The sequence below is a fragment of the Mustela erminea genome, chromosome 17 (assembly GCF_009829155.1).
Source record: "Mustela erminea isolate mMusErm1 chromosome 17, mMusErm1.Pri, whole genome shotgun sequence".
In the NCBI taxonomy this organism is placed as follows: domain Eukaryota; kingdom Metazoa; phylum Chordata; class Mammalia; order Carnivora; family Mustelidae; genus Mustela; species Mustela erminea.
In genome coordinates this window covers 6,947,010-6,965,181 of record NC_045630.1, presented here as the reverse complement: position 1 = coordinate 6,965,181, position 18,172 = coordinate 6,947,010, and the positions used below count along the sequence as shown (strand labels likewise).

Here is an 18,172-nt window from a genome sequence, read left to right as displayed (position 1 = left end):
TCTTTCTTAAAAGGAATATTAAATAGTTAAATATCTACTATAATGTCTGTTCTTTTACTTTTCATGGATCTAATTCAGTTTTAATTATTAAAGACTGCTATGATTATCTCAAACAGAGTTACTGACAGACATCTATTTGACACATAACATTTTGATTCACGGTCACTTGAAGCAGCCTAAGAAATAAATCATAGGCCTTCAGTTTTATTTTATAACCAAGAAATGTGTATAGAACTAAATCTCACCTCATCCCAACCTCGCTCTGCAACCACAGGTATAATCAATTAATATTAATCCAAGCTGGAAAGAGGAAAATTATTTATCTGACTGGTTAGTCATTTCACATTATAAGAAGTTTTCTGGTGCTTGAAAAAAGATCTTACTGAAGGTATTTTGCGGTGGAGAAAACTGAAATTCATTTTCCTATTTAAAGGTTATTCTTATTTTATTGTTAATGTAAATTTCTGATTCTGATGAAACTTACTTATGATTTATTTATCAATTACTTAAATTATTTTATTTATGAATTATTTAAACTTTTATTTTGAGAAATAAAAAAGCATAATATACTAAGGATTCTTAAAATTCAACAATAAACAAAAAGAAAAAACCCGATTAAGGAGTAGGTAAAAGATCTGAGCAGATACCTCAACAAAGATGCAGAGGTGACAGATGAGTATCTGAAAAGATGCTCGGCATTATACATCATCATAAGGGAACTATAGTAGAAATGACAGTGACATACCATTACCTCCTAGTGCAATGGTGAAAATCCAAAACAGTGACACCTGCAAATGCTGGTGGAACAAGAGAAACTCATTTGTTGCTGACGGGGATGCAAAATGGCACAGCCACACTCGAAGACAATTTGGTGGTTTCTTACAAAAGTAAAACAAAACTAAGTGTACTCTAGATCTAAGATCCAACAAGTGCCCTCTTTGGTACCTACACGAATGAGTTGAAAACTTTTATCTAGGGGCACCTGGGTGGCTCAGTGGGTTAAGCCTTTGCCTTTGGATCAGGTCATGGTCTCAGGGTCCTGGGATCGAGCCCCACATTGAGCCCCACATCGGGCTCTCTGCTCAGCTGGGAGTCTGCTTCCACCCCCTCTCTCTGCCTGCCCCTCTGGCTACTTGTGAATTCTCTCTCTCTCTGTCAAATAAATTAATTAATTAAAAAAAACGTATATCTACACAAAAACCTGGACTTGAAGTTTATAACAGGCTTTTAAAGTTTTTATCTAAATTGCAGTCAGTTAATATACAGTGTAACATTTGTTTCAACTGTAGGATACAGTAATTCAGGCCTCGCGTCCGCTTCCAGTCTCATTGCAGCAAGCGCACTGCTTAATCTCCATCTCCTACTTCCCCAACCAGCCACCCACCATCCGTCTGGTAACCAGCAGTGTGTGCTCTAGGGTTAAGTATCCATTTCTTGTTTTGCCTCTCTCTCGTTTTTTTTTTTTTCCTTTTGCTCATTTATTTTATTTCTTAAATTACACATGCGAGTGAAATCATACGGTGTCCATCTTTGACTTATTTTGCTTAGCATAATCCTGTCTAGTGCCATCCATGTCATTGCGAATGACAAGATTGTATTCTTTTTGTGGCCGAGTAATATTCTATTGTATATTTATTATGTTGATATATGCCACAGCTTCTTTATCCATTCGTTAGTCAATGGACACTTGTGTTGTTTCCATAATTCGGCTTTTGTAGATAATGTTGCTATAAACATTGAGGTGCATGTAGCCTTTTGAATTAGTATTTTTGTATTGTTTGTGTAAATATCTAGTAGTGCAAATGCTGGGTCATAGGGTAGCTCTATTTTTAACTTTTTGAAGAACCTCTGTGCTATTTTCCAGAGAGGCTGCACAGTTTGCATTTCCACCAAGAGTGCAAGAAAGTTTCCCTTTCTCCATCCACAGCCTTGCAAAACCTGTTGTTTCTAGTGTTGTTGATTTTAGCCATTCTGACAGGTGTGAGGTGGTATCTCATTGTGGCACTGGTTTGAGTTTTCCTGATGATGTTGAGCTGTTTTTCATGTGCCCATTGACTCTCTGTATGTCTTCTTTGGAAAAATGTCTAGTCATGTCTCCTGCCCATTTTTTAATTAGATGATTCACTTTTTGGGTGTGGAGTTTTATAAGTTTTTTATATATTTTGGATACTAACCCTTTATCAAACATGTCATTTGTAAATATCTTTTCCCATCCATAAGTTGCCTTTTTGTTTTGCTGATTGTTTTCTTTGCTGTTCGGAAGTTTTTATTTTGCATGTGTAGTCCCAGTAGTTTATTTTTTAATTTTATTTCTCTTGTCACAGGAGACATATCTAGAAAGAAGTTGGTATGGCCAATGTCAAAGAAGTTACTGCTTGGGTCCTCTTCTGGAATTTTTATGGTTTCAGGTCTCACATTTAGGTCTTCAATGTATTTTGAGTTTATTTCTGTGTTTGGTATAAGAAAGTGGTCCACTTTCCTTCTTTTGCATGTCGCTCTCCAGTTTTCCCAACACCATTTGTTGAAGAGACCGTCTTTTTCCCATTGGATAGTCTCTTCTGCTTTGTTGAAGATTAATTGAGCATATACTTGTTTCTAGATTGTCTATTCTCTTCCATTGATCTATGTATCTATTTTTGTGCCAGTACCATACTGTTCTGATTATTACAGCTTTGTAATATAATTTGAAGTCCAGAATCATGATGCCTCCAGCCTTGTTTTTCCCTCCCCCACCCCCCAAGCTTGCTTTGCCTACCTAGGGTCTTTTGTGGTTTTATAACAGTTTCACTCATAATTTCTAAAAATTAAAAATGACCAAGATGTCCTTCATTGGGTGAGTGGATAAATAAACTGTGGTGCATCCAGACAGTGGAATATTATTCAGAGATAAAAATAAATAAGCTACCCGGTCATACATACAAAGATATGGAAGAACTTTAAATGTACATTTATTGAAAAATGCTAAATGAGAATGAAAAAAGCCAGTCAACAATATGAATGTGAATCCAACTATTTGACATTGTGGAAAAGACAAAACTATGGAGACGTGGTAATCCCCTAGTAATCCCGTGGTTACCAGGGATTTGAGGAGGGGGAGGGATGAGCAGGTGAAGCCTTTTTAGAGCAGTGAAACTATTCTGGATGATTCTGTAACGGTGCCTACGTGACATCATGCATTTGTCCCAACCCACGGCTGTGTAACACAAAGAATGGGCCCTATTACAAACTGTAGATTCAGTTAATTAATAATGTATTAATATTGATTTATCAGTTGTAACAAATGTGCTACAGCAATGCATGATGTTAATAATAGGGAAAACTGGGGGCAGGGGAGAAAGGGTGTATGGGAATTCTACTTTCTACTTGATCTTTTCATAAATCTAAAATGTCTCTAAAAGTCCATTAATTAAAATTTTTTTAAAATATGCTAAAGTGTACAGAAGATACATGGATTATATTAATGGATTTTCACAGAGCAAATACTGTGGAATCACCAACTGAAGAATAAGCTTACTACAGAAGATTTAGTATAGAATGAGTGACTAATTGAAGTAGACGGTTGAGATGCGCCTGGGTGGCTCAGTGGGTTAAGCCTCTGCCTTCAGCTCAGGTCATGATCTCAGGGTCCTGGGATCGAGCCCTACATCGGGCTCTCTGCTCAGCAGGGAGGCTGCTTCCCTTCTCTCTATGTCTGTCTCTCTGCCTACTTGTGATCTCTCTTGGCCAAATAAATGAATAAAATCTTTGAAAAAAAAAAAAGTAGATAGTTGAAGCATTGGGTGTGGCGCTCTGTTTGGTTTGCACCTGAAATAATGGAGTAGCCTGCCTAGATGAATTTCCACTGTATTCAGGAACATGGGGATTTCTATTACCATATTTTTTCATTTCCAAGATACTTTTCTTTTCTTTTTTCTTTTTTTTTTTTTAAAGATTTTATTTATTTGACACAGAGAGAGACACAGTGAGAGAGGGAACACAAACAGGGGAAGTGGGAGAGGGACAAACAGGCTCTCTGCTGAGCAGGGAGCCTGATGGGGAGTTCGATCCTGCAACCCTGGGATCATGACTTGAGCCGAAGGCAGATGTTTAACGACTGAGCCACCCAGGCACCCCCTAAGATGCAAGATTGCTTTTCTAAGATAGATACAGTATCTCTAATATATACATACTATGTGTGTGTGTATGTGTGTGTGTGTATAAATCATAGAATAACATCTCTATATAATGTATATTATATATCTCTAACATATATTATATATAGTAGCATCTGTAAAATCAGGATACAACTCACCACTAATGGAATTTTCTAATTGGGCATCTTTCTTTTTCGTAGTGGTCTATAAAATTTATGCGATCTTGAAATTCAGCAAAATGTGTTCGCCGCTTTCTTAGTCTCTTAAGAGGGGGCTTTCTCTCCCAACTTAGAGCTACTTGAAGGTCTAGGAGAGGAGGGGCTTGGCTGGGTCATTAACGAGGCATTGGTTTTGGCCATGTCCATTACCTCTCCTGACCCTGGTTTCATCACCACCAGCTAAAAGAGTGCTAGCTCAACATCTGAATCTAGGCCACTTGGTAGAATGGGGCAGGGAAGCTGCCAGCGTAATACAAATGAAATGGAATCGCTCTCTCTTCTCTCCCTGAGAAGCACCTGGGCCGTTTCCAAAGCGATAACGCAGCTTAGTAATTGTAAGCAGGAAAGGGCCTCGCCAAGCTTAGTGAGGAAATAGAATTGCGGGGCTCCAGGGAGGCGATCACACGTATTATATACTGGCACCACCTTGGACTTTCATATGAATAGAAATAAAAGGCTTTTTCAGTTTCAAAAATAAAATGTTTCAGATTTGATCTGCCTCTGAATTATACTTAGACATAAGGGGGAACTAGCTCAGTCTCCAAGGCACCCTCCGAGTCCCCATCTGCTGGCTCACCCCCGTGCCTCCCCCCGTCCCACGGGGTGTCGGTCCTACGCGCCCCCTTCTGCAGGCATCTTCCCGGGGCTCCCGTCTCTGCGTGCAAGTCTGTGCTCGGCACACGGGGCCACTTAGAGCCACTTGGAGCGAGGGCTCCCATCCCTCCAAACCCTCCCCAGCAAGCCCGTGACTAATTCTCTCAGTGTCTTAGCTAATAGCACAAGCTACTCCTCCTCCTTTAGGGCCGATTATATAACCTGGGTTTTGTTTCCTGTAGCTGTGATTTGTGAGCAAATTAACGGACCTGGAAAGGCTGATCTTTGCTACTTGCCTACATGATGGGAAGGGCATTGCACAATCTGTTAACGATAATCATGTGTTTTGATGTGGTGATGATTCCTGCATGTGAACTCCAAGGCATTCATCTAGCCTTTAGTCTTGCCTAAATCATTCAATTAAGCAGCCGGAGGTGTCTGTGGAAGTCAACCATTTCACCCACCACCGAAACCTAACAGCTGTCTCCATGACACAGATCTGTTGATGACTTCATTGAGAATCTGTCTCCTGACAGTTCTGGCCAGAAACGAAGATGAGTAAGATAATGAATAAGCATCAGAAGGGGAAATTTAGGGCAATTTTTAAATTAAATAATTTCTGTTTTGCCGAATTGCCCACATATTGTGTGGTAGAGAAATTAATGCATGATTTTAAATACTGGAGCTGTGAAAGTGTGCTGTTGGCTCTCTGTCATCAAGCCTGGACGCCAGATGTAAAGGTCTGCCTTCCTCTTCAGCTTACTGTTATTTATTACTTTATAAATCCTATGCTTGTTGGCTTCCTGGTTTGGGAAGATAATAGATATCGAGGAAAGCCAATTACTTCAGCTTTCAGACCTCCTGCCCTCTGGTCCTTGTCCGTTTCAGCAGGATAAAAACATGATCACTCATTTCTCCATGATTCCCTTCATTTTTCTGCATTACCTATCCATAATCACTCCTTTAGATTTAGATCATTACAAGGATTGAGATACACACGTCATGGTATTTATGAGTTCACAACCAAAATTGATTTGATAACAGCATTGAATAAACAAGCCGATCACTGACTCCCAGAACTGGTTCTCAGCCTTTTTTTCTAGCATGCTTATTACCGAATAGAATACAAAGAAATTACTTTTGAGCCAGATGGTGGTGTGAAGAAAAGGCAATTTTATTTTTCCTCAAGTTTTGATTTAAATGACCAGTAAAATACAGGAAAATATGTATGTGTGTATATATATACATATATGTGTGTGTGTGTGTGTGTATTTAAAGATTTATTTATTTTAGAGAGAGACAGAGAGAGTACAAGTGGGAGGGGCCGAGGGAGAGAGAGAATCCCAAGCAGACTCTGCACTGAGCATGGAACCCCACTCAGGGCTCAGTCCCACAACCCTTAGATCATGACCTGAGCAGAAACCAAGAGTGCGTCGCTTACCTGACTATGCTACCGAGGCGCCCCAGAAATATATTTTTTAAATAGCTGAAAACCAGAGATGAAAGTCACCCTTACCCATTAAATTCTGGTTGGAGGAATGCTGTCATGGTTGTCTCCTTTTGAGAAAGCAGAGCTGGAAGTGGGCGTGGAACTCGGGACGTACCCCTCAGACGGGCGATTAGCTCGAGAACTGAAGGCAGCAAGATGCTCTGGGGCTCCAACTCCCTCCTGCCTTTTCCCACACGGCGGGTTTGGGTTCCACCAGTAAACCTGTCACCCCGTGTTCGTTCTTGTTTCATGGGGGCTGGAAAGTAAGGAGCTGAAGTCATGGCTCCCTACCCTGCGAGTCTGGGAGGAGAACAGGGGCGAGGCTTCTCTCCAGGGCGCTGATGTTGCTCGTGGCACTGGTGAATGAATGCACATTAAGTGACAGTCTGTGATTTATGTTCCCTGTCGTCACCCCAGGACCTTAGACCATGAGAATAGTCTATGTCTATCTGTGGACTCTTAAAGGGTGTGGACTGGGACCAAAAATAGCCATCCTAGTTCTTGCCGGAGTCAAGACTTCACCGTGAGATGAGTGAACTGAAATGTTTCCGGATCTATGACAACATGTTGTGGTTCACATGAAATGGACGGCTCAAAAATAATTAGATCTTACTGCGTTCTTCTGAAATAGATTTTCTGCCTGATAAAAGTGTGAGTCCATCACATAGGAAATGTGTTGTTAAGTGTGTTCATAGGAAAATGAGTTGTTAAAAATAAAGAAGTAAAAGATTTACTAGATGGACACAAAATAAAGAGGTACAGGGGCCCTGATTCTTTTTTTTATTTTTTAAAGATTGTATTTCTTTATTTGCAAGAGAGAGAGAGAGATTGCAAGTAGGCAGAGCAGCAGGCAGAGGCAGAGTGAGAAGCAGACTCCTTGCTGAGCAAGGGACCCAACATAGGACTCGATCCCAGGACCCGAGGATCCTGACCTGAGCTGAAGGCAAAGGCTTAACCCACTGAGCCATCCAGGCATCCCTGGGGGCCCCGATATTAATAAGCAAGCATCCAGTCATTATATTTGTCATTATATTTCTCTTCATTCACTTCCACTTTTTCGACCCTGTCTGTGCCCCGCAGTTTCCTCGGCGCGAATATTGTAACTCAGAAGGACAAAGTTCACGCCTGAATTGAAATGCGCTTTGTTCACCTGAACTAAACAAATAGTTACATAACGTAAAGTCACAGAATGGTCACGGCTACTGTGGAAAGAAAGTAAAGCAAGGCAAAGGCAGCTGATGCAGACAGCAGCGTGGGAGGGAACATTCTTGGAGGAAGGGACACCTGTTCAGGGACCCGCACGGACTGAAGAAGAGCCAGAGCCGTGTAGTTATCCGTGAATGAGCTGGTGGTCTTGTGCAGAAAGGGTGGTCCGTGAGCTGTAGGGGTAAGGTAAGGAGGCTGCCCCAGAGGGTAAACCAGCCACACGGAGCACAAATCACGGAGCACAAACTTCTGGCCAGTTGACATTTTCTTCCTCATGGCAAGACGGTCCTGTGGAAGGTAGTGGTGTGTCACTTTGCAGTCTGGTTCACTGACCCTGACTTTCATGGTGTTGGACTTGAGTGACACTGGGAGACAGAGGGGACCAAGGACAAAGGCCTGAGGTGAAAGCAAGGTTAGCGCTATCAGGCAAAGTAGACCGGTGTTAGTTGGCAAAGCTAAATTTATGTAATTGGCTGAAGTACACGAAACAAATAGTTATTTGACTTAAATAATTACATTTTAATTATTTAAATAATCAGTGATATTCCTTTCATCAATATTAACATCCCAAATCTGTGAAGATCTCTGTCTCAAACTCACAATTTGTATGAATATACAAAATTTTCACCTAGAACGCTGCTTTACATCTAATAAGGAGATAAAGCAAGACGCCCTCCCAACCCCAGCTCTGAGTCCGGCTCCTCGGGTCCTGTCACCCCATGAGGGGCGACCGCCCTCCTCCTAGCTCAGAGATGCTTCTCCCCTCCCCCCCAGTCCGCTCTCTGCCTGGACGCCGGAGTATTGCTCCGTGAAGACATTCTGCGAGGTGTTAGAGTGCCACAGTATGGCTCAGACTCCTTCTTGGTCGTGCATCTCATTCGGAGTAAAAACCAAAGTCCTTACTCTGGCTTATTAGCCTGCGTGGTCTAGAACGCCCTACTGCTTTAACTTTATCTCCTGCCCCTTGCTTACTTGGTTCTAGCCACCGGCCTTTGGCTCTTCTTCGAACACCCCCAACACACCCCAGAAACACATCTCAGGGCCTTCTAGGTCTATTTGTGTCTATTTGTGTCTGTGAAATCTTATCCGACTATCATGCGTAAAATTTCAATTCACACCCAAGCCAGAGGACCCTTTCTCACTTACCTGGCCCTATTTATTTCTGAAGCACTTCATATCATTTCTTGTTTATCTTTTTTCTTCTCTCTCTTTCAGCTGCTCTCCCAATAGCATAATGCCATGAGAGAGTCTGCTGCTTTTATCAGGAGCACCAATGGTGAGCTCTCTCTCTGAATGTTGATATGTACAGATTTGCTTAATAGGCGAATACAAGAAAAAACATATTTGAGAGAAAATACTAGGGGTAGAATATCAAGTGGAGCCTTCCTTTCAGAAAACACATCCGGACCTGGGTAAGGAGAAACTCTGTTCGTAAGGACCATTGCAATGGGAAGAAGTCATCCGAAAACCAGAAGGAAAGGGCTCTTCTTTTATGAGGGGGAGCAGTGATGGCTGGAGAGAAGTCAGCGTCCAGGGTGGGGTGGGTGAGCAGGGGGTGTGAGTAGGCAGCTCAGGCAGGAAGCAGCCATTGAGGGGACGATGTTCTGCATTTCAGTACTCACGAAAGCTTGCTGAAGCTTGGGGCACCCAAAGTTCTGGGGCCTGGGGGAAGGAGGGAAGCCTGATAACGTTTAATCAAGTTAAGTGAGTGGACAGTTTTCCAGATTGGTCACTGGGGACCACCAGTTTGGCTAATCATTTGTGGGAATTGGGAGGGTCTGGTCACAGGTCCTCAAAGAGGTCATCCTGAGCCCTGTCTAATCCTGTCACATAGGGCTGGTGGTTCTGTGCAGACAGAGGTTTTCCGGAGCACAAAGGTGGAAGGATTTCTTGCCCTTCACTGCTTTCCAGACTTCCAGAGTCAGGTGTTAGCCCATGGGAGTTTGGTCCCAGGAAGGCTGTACCCCAACTTCAGGACTGGAGAATGTAGGACCATCCTTGAGCTCACTGTATCCTCCCCAACATGGCACCCCGAGGGAACTTGAGGTGAGGGCATTCCCCAACATTCTGCTCCCAGATCTCAGTCAAGGGCAAGTACCAGCTTGCCTCCTCCACCACCTTTTCCCTGGGTCACTGGAAGAGACGGATTAAAGGTGATTCAACGAGGGGAGTCAGAATACGGATTATTGTCATCCGTGCTCTGTCAACTGGTGTCCCATGGTATTACTAGAGCTAAAACAAGGATGATTTGAGTTATAAATCATTTACTGTACCAAAAGAAAGCTGGAATTAAGTTGGTTATGTTTTCTTCCATTTAAATAGCTCACTCAGGGAGCCAGCCCTGTTTTGGAAACCTAGTTTGGCACCAGCTCACAGGGTTCTGTAGATCTTATTAAACACATAAATCTTGTGGTTTCAAAAGTGCTGCTTTATGGGAACAAACCACCTCACATTCTGACCCTATATTTTAAAGGAGAAGAATTAGGGGAGATACTAGGGATATATTGGACTTAGCTAGAAAACGCTAACATTTGAAACATGGAGGTAACCGAGTTGCCTTCTCGAGGCTGTGCCCAGCCTCTGAGGTAATGTTCAAGTTGTGTTTATAGAGAAACATCTTGGGGCACCCGTGCTGATGAGCACTCTCTCCCGGGAACCCCCCCCACCCCGTGGTAACTGAAATATGAGGGTAAGTCGGGTGGTCCCAGAGAGGAAGGGTTAAACTCAGCTGGTCTGATACTCTGGCACTTGGAAACATTTTTTCAACAAGCAGTAAAAATAGTGCCTTACACTTGTCTGGAATTTATACTTTACAAAGTGCTTTTAAATATACCATGTCATTAAATTTCACAACAATTTGGCAAGAAAGAAATTATCGTCTCCATTTTGTTGATGAGTAATAAGAGCTATTATCTGTTTCACACTAATTTCTTGCCAGGCACCATGCTAAGCGCTCATTTAATCCTCACAACGATCTTATGACGTGTGTGCTATTATTATCTCGCTAATACACAGATTGAAAGTTAGGCTCGGGAAAATGAAGGGATTTGCCTACGGTCAGGCAGCTCATCTGTGGCAGAGGAGAGATTTGAACCCGCGTTTTCCTAACTCGCAGCGCTCTAAGCCAGTGTCCTTCACACAATTTCGGCCACGTAATTTCAAAACGATCTATGTACCACTGAATTACCATTTGCATTAAAAACATACACCAAAATAGAAACTTACAGACAGACGACCCATAAAAGTAAAATGCAAATAGAAGTCGCGATAGTTTCCCCCACTAAGGGAGTACCTTGTACTTCACCTTGATCAGTGCGCTCTTCTAGGTACGTGCCTGGCCTGGACCTGAGGCTGGGGAAACAAGGCTCCCTGTGTACTACTAGTCACTGGCCCACAGTCACATGGCATGAGATTCGACAGTGTCCCGAGCTCTGCCTTGTAACTCAGGGCTTTTTTCTTCATTGTGTCCCACTGCCTCTCAGTCTCCCTCTGGCCATGGGGCTCAGTCACTCACGGTGTTGGCCGGATGCCTACGTCCCCTGTCAGTGCACAAAGACCTACCATTGTCTGAGTAGTTCCCTCCTCAGACCCCCCTGCAGGTCTGAGGGTTAGCCCTGCAGCTGTCGTCACTATTTGCATGAATCAGGCCAAAGTCCTCTTTGAGGCCAACTTCTCTGGGCAGGAGACCTTTCCTTCTTTCACTGGGTAGTTGCTAACCTCTCCTTAGAGGGATGCCGTGGACCGCTCCCTATTGAGTGTGGCTCAGCACAGATTCGTGTATTTGTTTTGGGGGGTTTGCATTTGACCACACTCTTTTTGGAGGGCTGAGCGTCCCCACATTTCATGTCCATCACTTTACTTGAGAGCTTTGGGGGAGCTCCTGTGATTCTGTGGATTTACTCTCATGTGACCAAACAGACCGTGGCTCCGGGCATGCATACATAAAATGAAATGTGATTGTGCTTAAGGGGCGGGTGTCCTCAGTGCACAGTCTCTGTTTGGAGCTGCCGGGGTGAGGTGGCAGAGTGGAGAAGCCCCTGGGCTGGGGACAGGGCGTGGCTTCGTTTCTTCCCCAGAAATGTGTCTGAGCACGAAAGAGCAGTGTCGCGTCAGCAAGTGTCCTCACCTAGGAGCCGGCCAGAGTGGCAGGCAGAGACAGCAGTCCTCAACGTTAGGACTCTGGAAGGCCACCGAGGGGAGCCATTGCTTAACCAGCTTCTCCTTCCGTGGACTCCCAACCTTCCCCTTCAAGGGTCATTTAAAAACCTCCCAGCTCTAGCTGTTCCATTTTCTCAAAACGGTTCACTCTCCCCACACAGAATACAAAGCAGATGAGAGCAGAACTCTCAGCCTCATTTCTTACATTTCATCGGCTTCAAAGAGTAGTTGACTGAGAAGAGGATGGGTGTGGCTGCAAAGTCCTTGACCCGAAGTTCCCTCCGCAGGCCAAGCCCGAGGCCGTGTGCGCTGGATGGTCTGATGAGGAGCAGACAAGGTCCCTGTCCCCCAGGAGCTGCGGAGGGTCTGGGAGAGAAGGCGCGCACCCTCAGCTGCCTTGCAGGGCAGTCTGGGATGCCCCTGACGGTCGTTGGAAGTTCATACCAAGCAGGGCCTTTGGTAACTCCCTTTGTGTCAGCCACAACCTTGAGCCTGAGCTGTCAGGTGGGCAGACCCTTCCCACCAGGGTAAAAGGAAATTCCTGGGGTGCTCTGGGATAACACTGGCATCTCAGGGTAACTAGACTGGTGTCCTCCCCTTGCCCTTCTCGGGGCTTTATGCTTGCATCTCTGTTGGAAGGAGTGTCGGGGCTCCTTTAGCAACGGCCCCCAGTGGCAATGACTAATCCATCATTCGGCTTCCTCGAGCGCTCTCTGAGGGAGGCTGAACGCAGGCCCTAAGGAGCTGGCCCCCCTCCGTGGCACAGAGACAGCGTTTTCACATTTATCCTCTTTGAGCCCCCAGCGCCAGCCATCTGCTCTCTTTATCATTGACCCTTGGGAAATGTCATCTGTCATGCTTTCACTCATCCTGTGGGCCTAACACACACCAGAGTGATGATAAACACGAAATATACGTGATCCTCTGACCGTCTGTCAGTTCCAACACCCACCGTCCCGTGCTTTGTCCCCTCACCGCCTCACGGTGCCCAGACGGATGGCATCTTTATAGGTTTCTGTGTTTGTGGTCAGCCTTGCCTGCTAAGATGTACCTGCCTGACAGTGGGGGCCTGGTCTGGTCAGTCCATGGTTGGGCCCCCAGTTCACAGAACCCCAACCTGGCCCCATGACTATTGGGTTGGTTGGTTGAATGAATGAGCAAAGGAACAGTTGAGTATCTTATTCTGAGATTATGTTTCACAGAGGCTAATGCTTACCATAGAGGAGCTGCCATATTCAAGGAAACCAAAGACGGCCTCCTGTTGTCCCGACCCTTCATCTGCTTCGTTAAGCTGCATGTCCACAGCTGCTTTGCTGGAATTTGTCTGCGGGACTCTGACTTTGCGGAATGACCTTTGCAAGTTCCAGACGTCAGCGCTCCCTCAGAGGAAGCGACTTTGTCTGGGTGACAGGGTTTTTGCCATACGAGGGTCCCCGACATCCTCTCAGGGAAAGGTCTTTTCATCTTGTTTTAAGCAATTGTTTCTCTTAAACCAAGAAACAAAGACTCCTGGGTCCACTTCAGATGTGTGCTGTGGAGGAGGGCGTGCGGTTGTAATCACAAGTACACAGAGGAATGTGGTAGAGTCTGGACAGCCAGGGCTCCAGCGAAGGCGTCTGGATGGAAAGCAGTGGAAACAGCGGAAAATGGTGGATCTGCTCAGCTCGTTGCCATATGTGCATGTCTGCTTCTCTCTTGTTTCTCCCAACTCTCAATTCTAGATTTCAGTATAAATATGAATATTGGGATAGATGTCCCTCCCTAATAGCCTCTGCTGACTGATTTATTCTACTACCACGTCATTCAGCTCACGCAGGCCCATTATGAGTGTCACCCCTCCCCCACCTCAGGGTCATGGTAAGGACACACAAATTAGAATCTTCATTCTCCCATGGAAATGACAAAAGAGATTTCCCTCTCTTACTTTTTCTTTGAGCATTTACTTCAGAAAACTTCTAATTATGAGTATTATGAGTACTTTCTCCTCTCTGAAATGTATGTAAATCCTTTTAAAGATGAGATAGGGCTCGTGTCAGTTTTGGGACCAGGAACGTCTTTCACAAGGACCAGGGAGCCATGTCTTTGGAACGTGAACATCTGAGGAGCGAGGGCCTCCATCTTCTAGTTTCTATGGCAGGTTAGAAGCCTGACTTCAGTGGGTTCCTCACTCCAAGTTTCCAGTCTCCCTCCTGCCATAACGATGTGAGAAGCTTGTTTTTCCTTTGGAGAAAGCCAGTTACCCCAGTACCAAGTACAGTTTGGATAAACTCTGGATGACAAATGGTGCTGGTGAGTCGTCATACTTGAGGACTGGTTGTTGTTTATCTTGAGAACGTGTATGTAACAGTTTGTATCTGCGGAGCTACATATAAGCATGTCTTTCTGTCTTTGTAGTCTCTAAGCAGGTTGCCTGTGGTTCCTCCCATTCTGGCTTAATACTTACTCAGTAACAACGGAGCTTTCTTTCTCTCCTACCTTTGTAAAGAGGACTTCTGCATTGGGCGAAGATGTGGTTTTTATTTCTTCTCCCAGGACTTTCACTTTTATCTCTCTCATGGCTACCTGCCTGATTTTCCTTTTCCTCACTCAGATTCCCTTGAGGAAGACTTACTGGCCAGCTCTCCTTTTGGAGCATGGTGGCCAATGTAGGAACTGGCTGCTAAAGGGTAAATTACGCTCCCTCACTCTAACTGGGGGGCCGGGGTGAAGCTGAGTCTTCTGTCCTACTCATTCTATGAGGTCCACTCCATACTGTGCTCCAAATGGATTCTATCAGTGGTTGTGCATCAGCAAATACTTCTGACATGAACCATGTCTGCTGGCCTGTCACCTGAGACTCCAGCTGGCAATTAGAATCTAAACCTCAGACAAGCTTACCCAGTTTCTCACAAAGAAAGAACTCCAACTCAGTGCTAGAACCCAGGTTCTACTCACAGCCTTGGGGAGCCATCTTGGAACCTCAGACCCTAGCGACAACGAAGACCGTGAGGAACAGCGAGGTGAACGTGAAAGTCATTCAGAAGGCCCGTCCTTCCAGTGCAACAGCAGATTTTCACAGGAATGGGGAACACGGAGTATGATAGTCACAAGGAAAGAAAAGATGTCAGTTACAGCAGAGGAAAGAATGGAAAGTGGGAGGAAACATGGAGTACAATATGGAGGGAAGGAAAGTTGGAGGACGTGAGACCCGGAAAGTAAGGTCCTGAATTTCAGATGTTGGGATGGGAGGAGCCACCGCCAGGTCAAATCACCTGCAGTGAGTTTTAAATATTGTGGCTAAGAGTTGAGTCGAATCATGTTTCTTAAGCAAAGAATTCTGCGATCCCCTCCTTTGTGGGGGCAGGTTTGGGGTTTCGGCTACACGGCACAGCCAGGACTGCTGTGCTCTGTGCGAATGTCCTCTCTGGAGGGCCCACATGCAGTTTCCAGAATTACTTTTGTCTTTGGGATGGAGATTGACTGGTTCTCTGCATGGCTGGGAAATCATCCCTTTTGGACAAGACGGAGTCTTGATTATCCCTTCCGGATTAGTTTGTTCTTCCTCCAGTGGAACTGTTCATCAGTACAGCCGGCCAGGCGGAAGGCTGTTTATCCAGGAAGCGGAACGCCTCCAGGCTTTGCAAGACAGCCACCCCCCGGAGGGCATATCGTTCCTTCGTCCTCACGGAGGAAATGGTGGAGAAAGGAAACAGGCACATACTGAAGCTTACCATGTTCAGGCCCCATGCTTTGTGCTTGGAGATGCTTCCATTGTATATGATGTAGATACCATTTTATTTATTTATTGTCTGTTTATTTATTTATTGACATATAGTTGCCACGCAGTGTTATAGGAGTTTCTGGTCTACAGCAGAGTGATTCATACTTTCTTTTTTTTTTTTTTTTTTTAAAGTTAATTTGAGAGAGAGCCTGAGCCAGGGAGGGATGGGGGTAGCACAGAGGGAGAAGCAGGCTGTGGGCTGTTCAGGGAGACAGATGCTGTGGGGTTGGATCCCAGTACCTGAGCTGAAGGCAGATACTTAACCAACCGACCATCCCAGATGCCCCATAGTGATTTGCCAATTCCGTGTTATCACTCCAGGCTCACCACTGGAAGTGTAGTCAGGATCTATCAACACACTACTTTTGTTGTGATATTTGTAGATGCCGTTTTATTTTTACTTTTTTATTTTCAGTTTTCATTTATTTATTTGTCAGAATGAGAGAGAGAGCACAAGCAGGGGGAGTGGCAGGCAGAGGGAGAAGCAGACTCCTCGCTGAGCAGAGAGCCTGACGTGGGACTCGATCCCAGGACTCCAGGATCATGACCTGAGCTGAAGGCAGACACTTAACCGACTGAGTTGCCTAGGCGTCCCTGTAGATGCCATTTTTAAAAGGATACATGACACCCCAAAGACTGAGTAATTTACCCAAGGGCTACACTGTGTGAAGTGCTGGGACTTGGATTTGAACCGGCTCTGACTCCCCATGTTTGCTGTTTGCATGACAGCTGATTAATACTCATTAGCCTCCAGTTAGGCCTGTGCTAAAGACAACATCTGTCTCGTCTATAGATTGCTCCTGTAGTGAGACTGTCATCCCATGGCCTGACCATGGGGACGGAGATTTGGTTTTGTTAACTGCTGTGTTCCCCACACCAGTAGTGCTCTCTAAGACACACAAGTGCATGACATATACTTGGGCTTACTTGTGATTGAACGGATCTCTGTACCATCAGCACAACAAACAGCACACAGCACCGTTCGATATGTACTTGTAGAAATAAAATGTAGTTTCCCATCCTGCACGGTGAGCATTTAAACAGAGACTTTCTGTTTTCCAACTAATGACCCCACTATTTCTACACTCTTTATGTTTTTCCAAATGTGTTCTACTTTGTGATTTTGTCTCATTAACTCCATGAGCCCAATTATTGGTGTCAGTCATGAGAAATCATCGAAGTAGAATTTATGTTCTTGAATGTTTACGAGGAAACAAAATTGTACTCTAGATGGAAAGAAATGTTTCTAGTTCCCTGAAAACTGATGCCTAATAGCCTAAAATGGTCGGTTTGGAGATAATGGGTGAACTGCAATCGTTCCATCAAGAAAGCTGACCTGCTTTCTGCAGACCATTAGGGCAACAGCAGTAAGATCTATCCATCCCTGAATCTGTGACTGCAGGTTATTCTCAGATTATTCTTCCTTGAAATTCTTTTTTGGTTCCAATCAAATCCAAAAGTCAGTTGAGGGTACTGAAAGGACCTTCATGAACAGTGTAAAAAGTCTGTATTTCAGAGGCGCCTGGGTGGCTCAGTGGGTTAAGCCTCTGCCTTTGGCTCAGGTCATGATCTCACGGTCCTGGGTTCGAGCCCAGCTCAGCAGGGAGGTTGCTTCCCCCGTCTCTCTGCCTGCCTCTCTGCCTTCTTGTGATCTTTCTCTCTGCGAGAAAAAGATCTCTTGTGATCTTTCTTTGAAAAAAAAAAAAGTATATATTTCAGGGGCTCCTGGGTGGCTCAGACGGTTAAGTGTCTGCCTTCGGCTCAGGTCATGATCTCAGGGATTCAGCCCCAGAGTTGGGCTCCCTGCTCAGTGGGAAGTCTGCTTCTCCCTCTCCCTTTGCCCCTCCCCCCATGCTTGTGCACACACTCTCTCTCTCAAATAAGTAAATAAAAGTCTATATTTCGGGGCGCCTGGGTGGCTTGGTGAGTTAGAGCCTCTGCCTTTGACTCAGGTCATGATCCCAGGGTCCTGGGATCAAGCCCCGCATTGCGCTCTCTGCTCAGCAGGGAGCCTGCTTCCCCCTCTGCCTCTCTGCCTACTTGTGATCTTTGTCTGTCAAATATATAAATAAAATCTTTTTTTAAAAAATGTCTATATTTCATTAGGATTAGAAACAAAGCTATGTTTTAGGAACCAATGTGAATAAAGATGTACATCTGAATCATATTGTGCATTTATTAGAATAACCACTTGGAAAGTTATGTGATGATTCAGAGACCTGAATCTGGATTTCCATTCTGCCACTTTCTAGCTGTTTGACCCTGAGTATTTTGCTTAACTGTTCTGAGTTTCATTCAGTTGTGGGTCTTCAAAATGAAGAAATTAATACTTTCTCTTGTGACATAAAAGATTCTTCTTTTCTTTCCTTTCTTTCTTTCTTTTTTTTTTTTTTTTAAGTAGGCTTTCCGCTCAGTGTGGAGCCCAACACAGGGCTTGAACTCTGCTCTGAACGTGAGAGATGAGAGACTATAGACACAATGCTAAAATGGGAAGAATTTTTGGTATATTTTATGTTTATGTTAGTATTGAGTTATATTTTGACACTCTGGGGAGGAAGTGAGTATCTCCAGTGGCTTCTCTCATTTTGGAACCAAGCATCTCATCGGTAACCAT

At 44.5% G+C, this 18,172-nt stretch overlaps 1 long non-coding RNA gene across 2 annotated transcripts in view; it reads left to right on the top strand.

Moving 5' to 3' along the window:
- The window catches only part of LOC116576629, a 44,784-nt gene that overhangs the window by 6,203 nt on the left and 20,409 nt on the right, over positions 1-18,172 (top strand). The window contains exon 1 of one of the 2 annotated variants that reach the window (XR_004280229.1): positions 8,857-8,916. The exons of the other annotated variant lie outside the window; for it this stretch is intronic. This is a non-coding gene — a long non-coding RNA (uncharacterized LOC116576629). Of the gene's footprint in view, positions 1-8,856; positions 8,917-18,172 lie in introns of those variants that run through there. 2 annotated transcript variants of the gene reach the window in all.